Here is a 15743-nt window from a genome sequence, read left to right as displayed (position 1 = left end):
CAGGTGAAAGCAGGAGTCAAGAGGTCTGATATGCAGTTAAGACAGGACCTCACTAAGTAGCAGATTCTTAGTAGTAACTTCATTAGCACTCAAAGGTATGCTCCTGAGTCAGTCCCTGAGTAGGAGTGGCCTGATCAAGCGCTGTGATCAGCACATGATCAACATCCTGATTGGACAGGAGGCACAAGATCAAAAAGTGTCTTGCTCTGTTTGGATGTAGAGGTTCCCCTTCCTAAAGTCATTAGCCAATAGCTTTAAGAGTCACATCTAACATTACCATATGAACTGGTAGACAGTAGCAACTCAGCTGCAACCCACTCTTGTGACCCCTGTCCTGTAGGACCTCTACTTCCTTTCCCTTTTAAAACCGAATTCTGTTAGTTTGCTCTTACCCACTGTTGTCTGTGGATCTCATTCTTTAGATCTGCCAAAGAACCTACACCTCATTACATCTCACAATCAGCCTGCCAGAATCAAAAGATGTTTAGAGAACTTTCCTCCACCATGTGGGCAGACTTTTAAAATGCTAATATTTTGTGCATTGATAGGTCACCTTTCCTTTATCATCTTTTCTATTGATTTTCTGTTTATGCTAGTTGAATACATAAATACAGGTGAACTTATGGACATCAAGGGGAAGTGAGATTCAGAAACAGCTTGATTAGTAACAACTCTACTTTTGCCATGTTATGTTTGGCTAACACTTGGCTGCTGTGATTGGCTGAGTCTAATCCTAATTAAGCATTCAATTTGCTTACATACCCAGTTAGGTTATAGTTCTCTCTAGACATTCCATGTATAGAGGCATTTAGATAAACTGAATAATCTTAATTACCAGATTAATAAGATTGAAACATTTGTTAATATCACTTGAAAGTCAAAATGTGGAGAAATGAGCAGTCCCGAACTTGGCAGGCAGGAGTAATATAATGGTAAAATTCCTATGCAGAATATTTTGTCAGAAGCTCATGTGATTAAAATGCATATATTTTGTCAATCCACTTTAAGTGATTATTCTCAAGAAATTTTACACAGGAACAGAGGGAGATATATAGGAGAATGTTTACTAAAGCCTTGCTTGTAGTAGTCAAATGCTGGGAACAGGAAAGTCAATTTCATAATAGTTACTAAGGTTTTCAATAACCATATATACATATGGAATATTGTATAACAATTAAAAGTCACTTAAAAGAATGTCTATTATTTTTTTTACATATACATGGATAGATATAAAAAGCAATTTTTTTTTCTTGGTACTGGGATGCTTTAGCACTGGCCTACATCCCCAGCCCTTTTTATTTTTTATTTTGATACAAGGTCTCACTAAATTGAATATTAAGATTGGACTTGGGGCTGGGGATGTGGCTCAAGCAGCAGCATGCTCTCCTGGCATGCGTGCGGCCCGGGTTCGATCCTCAGCACCACATACAAACAAAGATGTTGTGTCTGCTGAAAAACTAAAAAATAAATATTAAAAATTCTCTCTCTCTCTCAAAAAAAAAAAAAAAGATTGGACTTGAACTTGCAATTCTTTTGCCTAAAGCATTCCGAGTTGCTGGGATTACAGGCCTACACCACTGCACCCAGTCTAAAAAGCCTATTGTTGATTAAATATACATATTATAGAAGATATATGCAGTATTTTAAAACTTTCATAAATTTAAAGCACATATTAACAGTATACTACTCAGAGGCCAGGGTTAATATCACAATAAAACATACCCAATTTTATATGTATTATTGTATTTTTTCTATCAAAACCTGATAGAGGTGCAAAACTAGGAAGACAGCAAAAAAATCAGGCAAATAGAGTCTAGGGAGAGGAATGGAGGAGTAGGAGGAATTCAGAGGAACGTTAGGACACTAAAATACTTTATTTGATTTTATAATGGTGGGTACATGTCATTATACATTAGTTCAAACTCACACAATGTATAACTTCCAGAGTGAACCTTATAGTAAACTCTAGATTTGGAATACCAATGATGTGTCAGTGAATATTCATCAATTGTAAAAAAAAAAATTCACCCTCCTGGAATGGGATATTGATAATGGGTGAGGCTGCGTGTGTGTGTGTGTGTGTGTGTGTGTGTGTGTGTGTGTGTGGCGGGGGGGGGGGGGTCTGGAAGTATATGGCAAATCTCTGTACCTTCCTCTGTATTTCACTGTGAACCTAAAGCTCCTCTAATATAAAGACTTAAAAAACATAAAGTACCATAAAATAATAATAGTTATAATTTTTAGGCATGAGGATGGTTTATTTTTCTTTTAAGAAATTGAAAGAAAAAATATTACAAAAAAATCAAGAAAGATACATCAACCAAGGACATCAGTGGGTAATCTACAAAGGAAAAGTGAAAGAATAGTGGACCTCACTATTTGCCAAAAGGTTGCAAACTGAAGCCACAATTAGAATAAATTTTTGACAATGTATGTGGTTCCTAGGGGGCATACTGCTCAAGGACTAGGAACAGACAGAGATAAGGCCTTTGACCCCCAATCCCCTCTTCAACTCCTCTTGCTCTCAGGGATCTAGAAACAGTAGATTGAGTAGCAGTAGATTGCTCTGGGGAAGCTAAGAAGCAATAGATTGAGAAGAAGAAAAATAATAAAGAAACAAAGAACAAAGAAATGAAAGAGAAGAACACACCCTTGCCCTAGCTAGAGCTACAAGTCGTTCTGACATCAGGGTAAGCAAGAGCTTTTACTGACATCCGAAGTTTTCAACGTGACCAAAGGACTTTTCTGTGCCTGAAACTGTGTCTTAATAGCCATCATAAGAATATTCTTGTGACTGAATATGACAGACTCAAGATGATGTCATACAATTGGGATGAGGAATTCTGATTCCTTGGAGTTGGAAACGATGATAGAAAAATTGAAACAAAACACCATTCTACCTATACCTTAGATAAAGCTGGAGATGAGAAATTTAAGAGGTGAGTCACATTTCGATGACAGTAACCCCATCTGTCTGGCTGCCCAGTTGATCCCTGGTCCTACTTATTGTTCTAGAATAATTAACAACACCCCCTTTTATTACCCAAAGTGTCTCAGCTTGGGTGATGATGAAACTCATGAGGATTAAGTCATTTGTTTAAGAATAATCAGTTAAAAAATGGCAGCAGTGAAATTCAAATTAGGTCTGGGTAGCTCCAAACTCTGCTATCAAATATTATTAATCTGCACTGGTAACCTACATTGGTTAAGTTTTGCAAATAAAATTTAAAATGAATGATCACTATTACTCTCAAAAGTAAGCCATACTTCATAGTTAAGCCAATAATTGTTGGCATATAGAAACTCTTGGGGATTAATCTTAATGAATAAATAAATAATGTATACATAGAATATTAGCAGCTGGTTCAAAAGAGATTGAAATTTGTATTTTCATAAGTTTATAAAACAGTTTGCATTTTCCATCTGCCTACCTGTTTTCCCCATTAACCAAACAAAGGTAAAAGTGTATGTCTGAATGATCATGAATATCATGTTAGTAGAGTTCAGATTAAGTCATTTTTATGTGTACTAATAAAACTAATGGAATAGAATCACTATTCATAACATCTTAAAATATCAAACAATAATTTTAATATGGTACAAAACAGGAAAACTATAAAAATTATATATCACCTTCTTTTAAATATTAAGTTACAAAATGGTGGCCTTTTTTTATAGAGTGAGAAACTTGAGTGTGTATTTGTAAAGAATTTGTCCTTAGGGACACATTTTGAGACATTAAAAATGTCTCTGAAAAACTGCTTATGCCCCATTGAGTAAGTTGTGCTTATACAAGCTTGTGTGTAAATTCTTGTTGGTATATTTAATTTCACACTGTATCTGTGAATATACTATTTTTCATAGAACATAGGACTTTTTGCAAGTTAGGAAACCATTTTTCTGTTTCTCAACACTGTATCTTAGAGAGAAATTACAAAAAACAAATCCATGTTAAGATGTAATAGAAGAGAGGCTAGAAATCTCATGCCTCCCTCTCATAATAATAAGGGTATCAGCTGTGTGACATTTGGCAAACTGTTTAAGTCTCTGAGTCTCAATTTCCCTTTGTGATAAATTGGAACGATAATCTCTTATCTCAGAAGTTTTACTTAGGCTCAAAACTCAAAAGTGAGCTAATATGTGTGTACCAAAGTCTTCAAAAACAGGAAATCTCATTTTTCAAAATACTGTACAAATTCAAAATATTGTTATTATTATTGTTGAAAGAAACAGCTTCCATCAAACAATATCCTTAAACCAGCAAGGAACACTTCCTAACACTTCTCAGAATCCAAAAGAGGGTGAGCAGGCCAGGAGTGGTGGGAGGTAGAATTAGAAGACCCCAGGAGGAATGAATCACCTCTCAACAGATCTCTTCTTTTCAAAATGTGCACATGTTGGGATGGATAAGTCCTGCAGAAAGCTCACAGTCTGACAAGTTTGACCGCAGTTGCCAATCTCTGTAGAGCTTCTAACCAAGCCCTTGTGAGCTTGGGGAGGGAGCTCCCACCTTGGCCCAGACTAATCATGCTCTGCAACGGATCTCCTCCCCAGTCCCTTAATGAAGTTTGACACTTGGCAGAGGCAGGCAGCGAGGCACATGCTCTAAATGAGCTCTGGTTCCTAAGAGGCTTTGGCATGGCAGGAGGTATGCTTCCTCTGGTTATCTGCTCCTGCTTTCAGGGCAGAGAAATCAGCAGTTAGCTAGATGCTGAGATGCCACATGAGACCACGTCTGTCTGGAGATTGGTGTCTGCGTGTCTTGCCAGGTTCCAGTTGGTGGGTGGGGGAGAAAGTAGACATCCAATACAAATTCCAAGGATCTTCCTAAAAAGCACCCTAAGCATCCTCTATAAAAGAATTGCTGACTGGACAGGTGGCAAGCAAGCCTGTGGTGGGTACCAAATGACATAGCGGACACTATTGTCCTTCATTGTCATACTCTAGTGTGTTTGCTCAAGAAGAGAGCATTCTCTTGCCCCAAACCTGGCATGACAGCTTCATAAACTCATTCTTCCAACAAATGAGGACTAAGTTTCCACTGTTGTCAGATGCTCAGAGACCTTCCTGCGAGGACTGCAGACATCGTTGGAGTTGGAAGCAGCTTCTAGCCTTAAGAAGCTGCTTCTTTTAAGGAGGGATAGCATGAACCACTCACTGCATTAAGGACATCATTATAGAGCCCACACTTGGTGTTTGAGGGATGCATTGTGAGGTGAGAGAAAATCAGGGAGCGTGGGCATTGGGAAGACCACTTTTAAGAGGGTGGTCAGGTGACACCTTTGGAGGGAAGCTGAGGTATGTTGGTCGAGCAGGGCAAAGCCATGGAAAGCAGTAAGGATAGAACATTCCATGAACCTGAAGTATCAATGATTGGGCATCATCAAAAGGGTTTTATTATCAAAGAGCTTGAATTTTTTTATGCATGCACAATGAGAGGAAGAGAACCTCTGTCAGGAAAGGATTGTGGAGGCAGGTGGTTTATGAGCCACAGCACATGAGAGAGCAATGGTTCTTCAGTGCCATTTGACTGCTCCTTAGCCTGCACTCTTTTGACCGTGTTCTCTGTACAGTGGAGCCCACCAGCTCTGTTGCATAATTGCTCCCTCGGGGCTCCTGCACTTGGTATACTTTGCTTATCATGCCATGTCATTGTGTTTTATCTTGTCTCTCTTCTTCTGAATCACAGGTCCTTGAAAGCAGGTACCCTGTCTTTTATTTATGAAAGTACTAACTTCCAGTAGAGCAATTTAGCATAGAGTAGGTGTTTGATGAACATTTGACAAATGTGTGTATCCAAGAGGCAGCAGTAGCTGTGGTTGTGTGAGTGAGTGGGCTACTTTCATGGTAGCCCACGGAAGGAGAGAGGCTGAATCCTCATTGCAAAAATTAGAAGGGGATTGAATCACCAGGAAACCTGTCACTACCTGTATCTCTATCCCTTTTTCTCTCTCAGATTTGGGCTACCTATTTCTCCAGGCATGCATTAAAAGAGTTCAGGATTATTTTTGCTTATTTCTATTTCTTTTGTTTATTTTCTTTTTCATTGCTTTTTTTTTCTTTTTTTTTCTGGTTGGGAGGAGGGTTATCTTCTTCATAGGCAGAATGCAATTACACACAGATACAATACAAGGCATAATGAAAGAACTGCTAAATCAAAGGGGAAAGAAAAGGATGGGAAAAGAAAAGCTAAGAAATTGCAAAAGAATAAAAAAATTCAAGCTCTTTGATAATAATACCCTTTTTTATGATGCCCAATCATTGATACTTTAGGTTCATGAATGAGACTCTCAGGAACAAGTCTACAATGTGGCTTGTATCTAGGCTCAGATTTCATATGGCAGTTATCTTATATATTTGAAATGCCAATTGATGATTAAAAACACATTTCCTTCGCTTTGACTACCATGTAATAGACAGGTAACTATTACATCGTCGTTAAACCCCAGTAAATACTGCTTATTGGAAACACATTTCTTTCAACTCAACAATATGATTGTGTATGTATCTATTACAGAAATCTTGAAACTCTATCAATTTGTGCCAAAAATACATCTCTCTTCTTTTTGAATTCAGAAGTTTCAAGATATTGTCTCCAATGAAGCACTATTAAATCCCCCAATAAGTATTTCAGTAATAAATGATGACTGCTTCAGTGAAAGTTTGGCAGTTTGTTTAATCACTCAGAATAATAACTGGAAACAAGAGTACTCTGCACATTAAAAGCAGATTTGTTCAAAGCATGTTGGCCACTTTGTGTCTAGACTGAACTACTGCTGGTTCAAATGTTCTGGACAAAAAATTTGTAGCAGCAAAACCCTTTTGAGGGGCAAATGAATTACTCTGTGGGTTGGGTGCATTTTTTTCCCCAGTGGATTTATGGGAACATTCTTACCTTCCTGAATTGGGGCTGGGCCCTGGAGCCTTGGGCTATAACTCAGGCTGGAGGTAGGTAACTAAAGAAGAAAAAATATCACTGAATTTAAAGAGAGGAAAGGATCTAGACCATCTCTTAATTCAACAGCCTATGCTACACAGAACAACTAACTGAGGCAACTTGTTATTTAAGGGCTACTTTCCCAGGTTCTGTCTCATTTCCTCTTTGAGGGGAAATGTAAGAGATTATCAGAATCTAAATAGTCTTGCAGCACAGTTTTTTTTTTTTTTTCCACTAAAGGAATAGATATTTTAGCTTCTCTGAAACAGGGTGGAATGTAAAAGATATTTGCTGTTCTATAATTATATTAATTTCCTGCTTCATTTTTAGGAAAGTAAGAAAGAACATGATTTACACAGTAGTTGTAAAAGTCAGGCGGACACCTCGTGTTCCCCTCCAAGTTGGTGAAGATGCTTCCCAGGTGCCTGGAGACCCTCACCGTCATTCCTGGCATTGGGCAGCCACCGCTCTCCCTGTCCTTCCAGCATTAAAGGGTAACACTAGGGTGGTTCATTAAAGGAGTGTCTCTGGCTTCTGACTGTTCTGTGCCTGTCCCTTAGAGACATTTTCCATATTTTGGATCTCTGGCCTCAATTTGACAACAAGCTTTTCTAAAGACTGACGTGGTTCTGAATATTAGAGAGATGGTTCCTAACAGAAGATACATTAGCATGGTTAACAGGACAGACATAAGAACTGAATACTGCATTTCCACAGCGTTCTATTTCTCCCATAATGATAAGAGCCATTGAAAGCATGATAAGTGGGATGAGCCCTCCTCACTGTTCCTGAGGTAAATTAACTCACAATCTCCACAACTGCCCTCCGTGAATATGGTGATATTGTGACAAATATATAGCTGGCCTTTGTTCCAGTGAAAATCATCACTCCATTCCTTGAAATTCCTGCTATACAATTCCTAACATCCTTGGAATTTCCAAAGTGATGTCACCTTGTATGCTAATGAGAGGACTGAAGGCTGTGGCCCTTAGGTAGCTTCAGGATGGGAGGTAGAAAGACCAAAGTGGGATTAGAGGGCTGGGTCTTCTAGCTCCACTTCCCAGCCTCCAAGGAGGGGAGAGGAACGGGAGGCTGAGTTAACCATAATGGCCAAAGATGTAATCAATTGTGCCTATAGAATGAAGTGTTCATAAAGTGAAAAGTACAGGGTTTGCAGCACTTTCAGAGAGATTCTTGGAGGGTGGCACCCCAACGATAGCATGAAAATTCTGTGCCTCTTCTCACACACTTTGACCTGTTCGTGTTTCCATCTGTATCGTTTACAATTTTCTTCATCCTAAACTGACAAATTTAAGTAAGTGTTTTCCTGAGTTAAGAAACTTCTCTAAAATATGAAACAGTTTCTAGATTATTAGAATTAGAAGGGTAGTGAGAACCTTGATCTAGAGCCAGTAGGAGCACAGGTAAAAGAACCTGGAACTTGTGATTGGCATCAGAAGTTGGATAGCATTTTTGTGGCCCGGAGCCCTCAATCTTTGGGACCTGACACTATTTCCAGGTAGTTATTCTCAAAATTGAATTGAATTTGAGGACACATGGCTCGTGTCCACTAAGAATTGACTACAGAATTGGCTGCTTGTTTGATGTGTGGGGAAATACCCAACCTGTCTGGTGTTGGAAGTGTTCTATGTTGTGAGAGGAAAGTAGGAGAAACAGTGTTTGTTTGCTCTGCTACATCCTGTTAAGTAAAACACTATTGTTTTGCAGATAGAGTAACAGGTGAATTAAAGAGCTACAAAACAATAAGAGAAGATTTGAGCCAGATGTAGAATTTGAGTTCTTTATCTCCAACATGAAACTGTCTTTGAGGAGGTATACAAGTTATGACTTTAGATTTATTTGTATTGATACTTTCTAGGCAATCATAAATCAGAAGAACTGAGACTGTGATATAGCGAGGATTGCATCTAATTATTCCTTTATGTATATGGGTATCTTTTGAACTTGTGTACTTCTGTGTGTTCAGAATAGTGCTTATTTACTACTTAATATTTTATATTTTTTTTAATTTCTTTTTTGATCCTTATTCAAAATTAGATCAAATATGTTGTAGGTATGGCACTAGAAAAGTATATGTGAATGGATGTTAACTGAGGTTTAGATTAACTTGCACAGAAGTCAACTCATCTTTTAAGAGATATAGCTGAAAACACTTGGTTTAATATGCAGGCAGCAATCCATTTTAAAGGGGTTATTCCTCTGGAGTATATATTCTATTTTCAAGTGACACTTTTCTCTTCAAGTACAACAGTTGTTAACACTGTAAAATACACACGAAACCAAAACTGTAAACATTCACTGTTATCTACGATGTTTAACCCACAGGGTAACTTCACCATTGCAATTTCCACCTACCAAAGAAAAAGGGTTCCCTCCGTCCTGCCAGGAGAACAATCTGTGTATAGGAGAAAGAGGATGATGAAGATTTGTCAGAGTACAGAGGCTCTGTGTAAGGTGTGAGTTTCTTTCAAAACATGAGTTCTGCATTGGTTTAATGACACAGTCCTAGAGGCAGAGTGTATCTTTTCTTAATTGGTTTGTATATCCCTTCACATCAGCAGATATTCCTCCATCTCCTGAGACTATAAACTCTGTCTTTGTGTGTAAGTTTCAGTCTAGGTTTGTAACTCTACATTAGTCATTTTGAAATGACTAATGATTGATTTCTTTATAGCTTAATGTAAGATCTGATATAAAATGATTCAATAAGTCTTTGGAGAGCCAATATTCTTTTTCTTCCAAATATACATTTTAAGGTTTTTCTCAGATAAATTCATAAACATTGGTCCCCATTCAATATTTATATTCTGAAGAGGATTGCAATTGTTATGACTCAACCCAATCCAGATCCAGATCTAGATTGGTATATAAATTTCCTTTTCAGGAAAATGTCATTGTTTTTATCTCCATATGGCAATCTTTTTTATCCTGCCTACATTCAATGTAAAATAATTCATTTTTTTCTTAAAAATTTCCCAGAAAGTTGCTGTTACATTCCTTCAAATTACTCTTTACTTCATCATTACTAAAACAAACTCAGCATGATCTTCCAGTCTTCTCATTAAAGTAGGGGCTCAGGCCTTAGGGTCTGCTTTGTTGAACTGTATATGTATGAGCATCTTCCAGTAACATTATCATTTCTAGAATGACCTTATCAACAGTCAACTTCTTTCTCATTGCCATCAAAACTCTGGCCTCACAGAAAAAAAAAAAAAAAAAAATCATTGTAAAAGATACAGACTTATCGTCTATATCTGCATACATTCAACTTGGTCATTTTATTATAGCTTATTGTGAAAAGATTAATATTAATTTTGTTAAGGTAATTTCACATTACTTCTTATTAAAAAAACTGTCTTTTTTAAGGCATGTAAAGACTGAACTGTTAGATCACAAATCCAAGTAATTAAATGTCTCCAATTTCTCTCACTTCCATTTCACATTAGATCTTAAAATGACATATAAATTGTTGAGAAATTAACCAAGGGAAAATATAACTCCTTGCTGCACTTTTTTTTTAGTCAAAATGTTTTTCACCTCAATAAAGGAAAGTTTGATTTACACTATTGTGTTTAATATGCTAAAATGTTTCACAACTGTTTTGATGGTTCTACACAATTTAAAGCCATGTACTATATGATAAAAATATGAAATTAAAATGAATGTATTATGACTTCAATGGACTTAGAAAAAACAGAAAATAAGTTCATCAAATGGGAGTAAAGTATAGGCCAACATATAAGTACTGGAGTGATAATAATAAAAGCAAATGTCTGTTTTATTTTTGCTTTGAAATACAAAACTGACCATTTATAATACTGATTTTAATAAAATAATTTCAGATAAAAATACATCCCCAATATCTACTAATCAACATTACATTTTGAGTTTAAATTCATTTAAATATTATTTAGTCTAATAGATTACTCATTAACCTAAAGTGAAGTTCCAAAGTGTTAAAATAGGCCCTTATTCTCATGATTTATTTTTTAATTACAATTTGAGAATGTGAATTATGTTATAGCCCAAAACCTATCACTTCTAACTCAATGATAGGGTAGAGTGAGAAGAAATACAATAACGTTATAAATTAGTGAATTAAAAATGCATAATTTAATTAGTAGTTTTGGGAATGATTTTTTTTAAATTTTTTATTGTTGGCTGTTCAAAACATTACATAGTTCTTGATATATCATATTTCACACTTTGATTCAAGTGGGTTATGAGCTCCCATTTTTACCCCATATACAGATTGCAGAATCACATCAGTTACACATCCATTGATTTACATATTGCCATACTAGTGTCTGTTGTATTCTGCTGCCTTTCCTATCCTCTACTATCACCCTTCCCCTCCCCTCCCCTCCCCTCTTCTCTCTCTGCCCCCTCTACTGACATTCGTTTGTCCCCCTTGTATTATTTTTCCCCTTCCCCTCACTTCCTCTTGTATGTACTTTTGTATAACGCTGAGGGTCTCCTTCCGTTTCCATGCATTTTCCCTTCTCTCTCCCTTTCCCTCCCACCTCTCATCCCTGTTTAATGTTAATCTTCTTCTCATGCTCTTCGACCCTACTCTGTTCTTAGTTACTCTCCTTATATCAAAGAAGACATTTGGCATTTGTTTTTGAGGGATTGGATAGCTTCACTTAGCATAATCTGCTCTAATGCCATCAATTTCCCTGTAAATTCTATGATTTTGTCATTTTTTAATGCAGAGTAATACTCCATTGTGTATAAATGCCACATTTTTTTTATCCATTCATCCATTGAAGGGCATCTAGGTTGGTTCCACAGTCTAGCTATTGTGAATTGTGCTGCTATGAACATCGATGTAGCAGTGTCCCTGTAGCATGCTCTTTTTAGGTCTTTAGGGAATAGACCGAGAAGGGGAATAGCTGGGTCAAATGGTGGCTCCATTCCCAGCTTTCCAAGAAATCTCCATACTGCTTTCCAAATTGGCTGCACCAATTTGCAGTCCCACCAGCAATGTACAAGTGTACCCTTTTCCCCACATCCTCGCCAGCACTTGTTGTTGTTTGACTTCATAATGGCTGCCAATCTAACTGGAGTGAGATGGTATCTTAGGGTGGTTTTGATTTGCATTTCTCTGACTGCTAGAGATGGTGAGCATTTTTTCATGTACTTGTTGATTGATTGTATGTCCTCCTCTGAGAAGTGTCTGTTCAGGTCCTTGGCCCATTTGTTGATTGGGTTGTTTGTTCTCTTATTGTCTAATTTTTTGAGTTCTTTGTATACTCTGGATATTAGGGCTCTATCTGAAGTGTGAGGAGTAAAGATTTGTTCCCAGGATGTAGGCTCTCTATTTACCTCTCTTATTGTTTCTTTTGCTGAGAAAAAACTTTTTAGTTTGAGTAAGTCCCATTTGTTGATTCTAGTTATTAACTTTTGTGCTATGGGTGTCCTATTGAGGAATTTGGAGCCCGACCCCACAGTATGTAGATCGTAGCCAACTTTTTCTTCTATCAGACGCAGTGTCTCTGATTTGATATCAAGCTCCTTGATCCATTTTGAATTAACTTTTGTGCATGGCGAGAGAAAGGGATTCAGTTTCATTTTGCTGCATATGGATTTCCAGTTTTCCCAGCACCATTTGTTGAAGATGCTATCCTTCCTCCATTGCATGTTTTTAGCCCCTTTATCAAATATAAGAAAGTTGTAGTTTTGTGGATTGGTTTCTGTGTCCTCTATTCTGTACCATTGGTCCACCCGTCTGTTTTGGTACCAGTACCATGCTGTTTTTGTTACTATTGCTCTGTAATATAGTTTGAAGTCTGGTATCGCTATACCGCCTGATTCACACTTCCTGCTTAGCATTGTTTTTGCTATTCTGGGTCTTTTATTTTTCCATATGAATTTCATGATTGCTTTCTCTATTTCTACAAGAAATGCCGTTGGGATTTTGATTGGCATTGCATTAAACCTATAGAGAACTTTTGGTAATATCGCCATTTTGATGATGTTAGTTCTGCCTATCCATGAACAGGGTATATTTTTCCATCTTCTAAGATCTTCTTCTATTTCTCTCTTTAGGGTTCTGTAGTTTTCATTGTATAAGTCTTTCACCTCTTTTGTTAGGTTGATTCCCAAGTATTTTATTTTTTTTGAAGATATTGTGAATGGAGTGGTTGTCCTCATTTCCATTTCAGAGGATTTGTCGCTGATATACAGGAATGCCTTTGATTTATGCGTGTTGATTTTATATCCTGCCACTTTGCTGAATTCATTTATTAGCTCTAATAGTTTCTTTGTAGACCCTTTTGGGTCTGCTAGGTATAGAATCATGTCATCTGCAAATATTGATAATTTAAGTTCTTCTTTTCCTATTTTGATGCCTTTAATTTCTTTCATCTGTCTAATTGCTCTGGCCAGTGTTTCGAGAACTATGTTGAACAGAAGTGGTGAGAGAGGGCATCCCTGTCTTGTTCCAGATTTTAGAGGGAATGCCTTCAGTTTTTCTCCATTCAGAATGATGCTAGCCTGAGGCTTAGCATAGATTGCTTTTACAATATTGAGGTATGTTCCTGTTATCCCTAGTTTTTCTAGACTTTTGAACATAAAGGGATGCTGTACTTTGTCGAATGCTTTTTCCGCATCTATCGAGATGATCATATGGTTCTTATTTTTAAGTCTATTGATGTGGTGAATAACATTTATTGATTTCCGTATATTGAACCAGCCTTGCATCCCAGGGATGAATCCTACTTGATCATGGTGCACAATTTTTTTGATATGTTTTTGTATCCGAGTGGCCAGAATTTTATTGAGGATTTTTGCATCTAGGTTCATTAGAGATATTGGTCTGTAGTTTTCTTTCTTTGAAGTGTCTTTGTCTGGTTTAGGTATCAGGGTGATGTTGGCCTCGTAGAATGAATTTGGAAGTTCTCCCTCTTTTTCTATTTCCCGAAGTAGCTTGAAAAGTATTGGTATTAGTTCCTCTTTAAAGGTTTTGTAAAACTCTGCTGTATACCCATCCGGTCCTGGGCTTTTCTTAGTTGGTAGTCTTTTGATGGTTTCTTCTATTTCCTCGATTGATATTGGTATGTTTAGGTTGTCTATATCCTCCTGACTCAATCTGGGCAGATCATATGACTTAAGAAATTTATCTATGCCTTCACTATCTTCTAATTTATTGGAGTATAAGGATTCAAAATAATTTTTTATTATCTTCTGTATTTCTGAAGTGTCTGTTGTGATATTGCCTCTTTCATCCCGTATGTTAGTGATTTGAGTTCTCTCTCTTCTTCTCTTCGCTAGCATGGCTAAGGGTCTGTCGATTTTGTTTATTTTTTCAAAGAACCAACTTTTAGTTTTGTCAATTTTTTCAATTGTTTCTTTTGTTTCGATTTCATTAATTTCAGCTCTGATTTTAATTATTTCTTGCCTTCTACTTCTTTTGCTGTTGTTTTGTTCTTCTTTTTCTAGGATTTTGAGATGAAGTATGAGATCATTTATTTGTTGGTTTTTTCTTTTTTTTAAGGAATGAACTCCAAGCAATGAATTTTCCTCTTAGAACTGCTTTCAATGTGTCCCATAGATTCCGATATGTTGTGTCTGTGTTTTCATTAATCTCTAAGAATTTTTTAATTTCCTCCTTGATGTCTTCTATAACCCATTGATCATTCAGTAACCTATTGTTCATTCTCCAAGTGATGTATTCTTTTTCCTTCCTTCTTTTATCGTTGATTTTCAGTTCCATTCCATTATGATCAGATAGGATGCATGGTATTATCTCTACTCCTTTGTATTGTCTAAGAGTTGCCCTGTGACATAATATATGATCTATTTTAGAGAAGGATCCATGTGCTGCTGAGAAAAAAGTGTAACTGCTTGATGTTGGGTGGTATATTCTATATATGTCAATTAAGTCTAGGTTATTAATTGTGTTATTGAGTTCTATAGTTTCCTTATTCAACTTTTGTTTGGAAGATCTGTCCAGTGGTGATAGAGGTGTGTTGAAGTCTCCCATGATTATTGTATGGTGGTCTATTAGACTCTTGAACTTGAGAAGAGTTTGTTTGATGAACATAGCTGCACCATTGTTTGGGGCATATATATTTATGATTGTTATGTCTTGTTGGTGTATGGTTCCCTTGAGCAGTATGTAGTGTCCCTCTTTATCCCTTTTGATTAACTTTGGCTTAAAATCTATTTTATTTGATATGAGTATGGATACTCCTGCTTGTTTCCGAAGTCCATATGAGTGATATGATTATTCCCAACCTTTCACCTTCAGCCTATGTATGTCTTTTCCTATCAAATGCGTCTCCTGTAGGCAGCATATTGTTGGGTCTTGTTTTGTGATCCATTCTACTAGCCTGTGTCTCTTGATTGGTGAGTTTAAGCCATTAACATTTAGGGTTATTATTGAGATATGGGTTGTTCTTCCAGCCATATTTGTTTATTTATGTTACTAAACATGGTTTGTTTTCCACTTTGATTATTTTCCCCCCTTTAGTGTCCTACCTCCCACTGTTGGTTTTCATTGTTATTTTCCATTTCCTCTTCCTGTAATGTTTTGCCAAGGATGTTTTGAAGAGATGGTTTTCTAGCTGCAAATTCTTTTAACTTTTGTTTATCGTGGAAGGTTTTAATTTCATCTTCTATCCTGAAGCTTAATTTCGCTGGAAACACAATTCTTGGTTGGAACCCATTTTCTTTCAGTGTTTGAAATATGTTATTCCAGGATCTTCTAGCTTTCAGAGTCTGTGTTGAAAGATCAGCTGTTATCCTGATTGGCTTACCCCTAAATGTGATCTGCTTCCTT

Source organism: Marmota flaviventris, chromosome Y, assembly GCF_047511675.1.
Source record: "Marmota flaviventris isolate mMarFla1 chromosome Y, mMarFla1.hap1, whole genome shotgun sequence".
Taxonomy (NCBI): Eukaryota; Metazoa; Chordata; class Mammalia; order Rodentia; family Sciuridae; genus Marmota; species Marmota flaviventris.
This window is presented reverse-complemented; position numbering follows the sequence as displayed.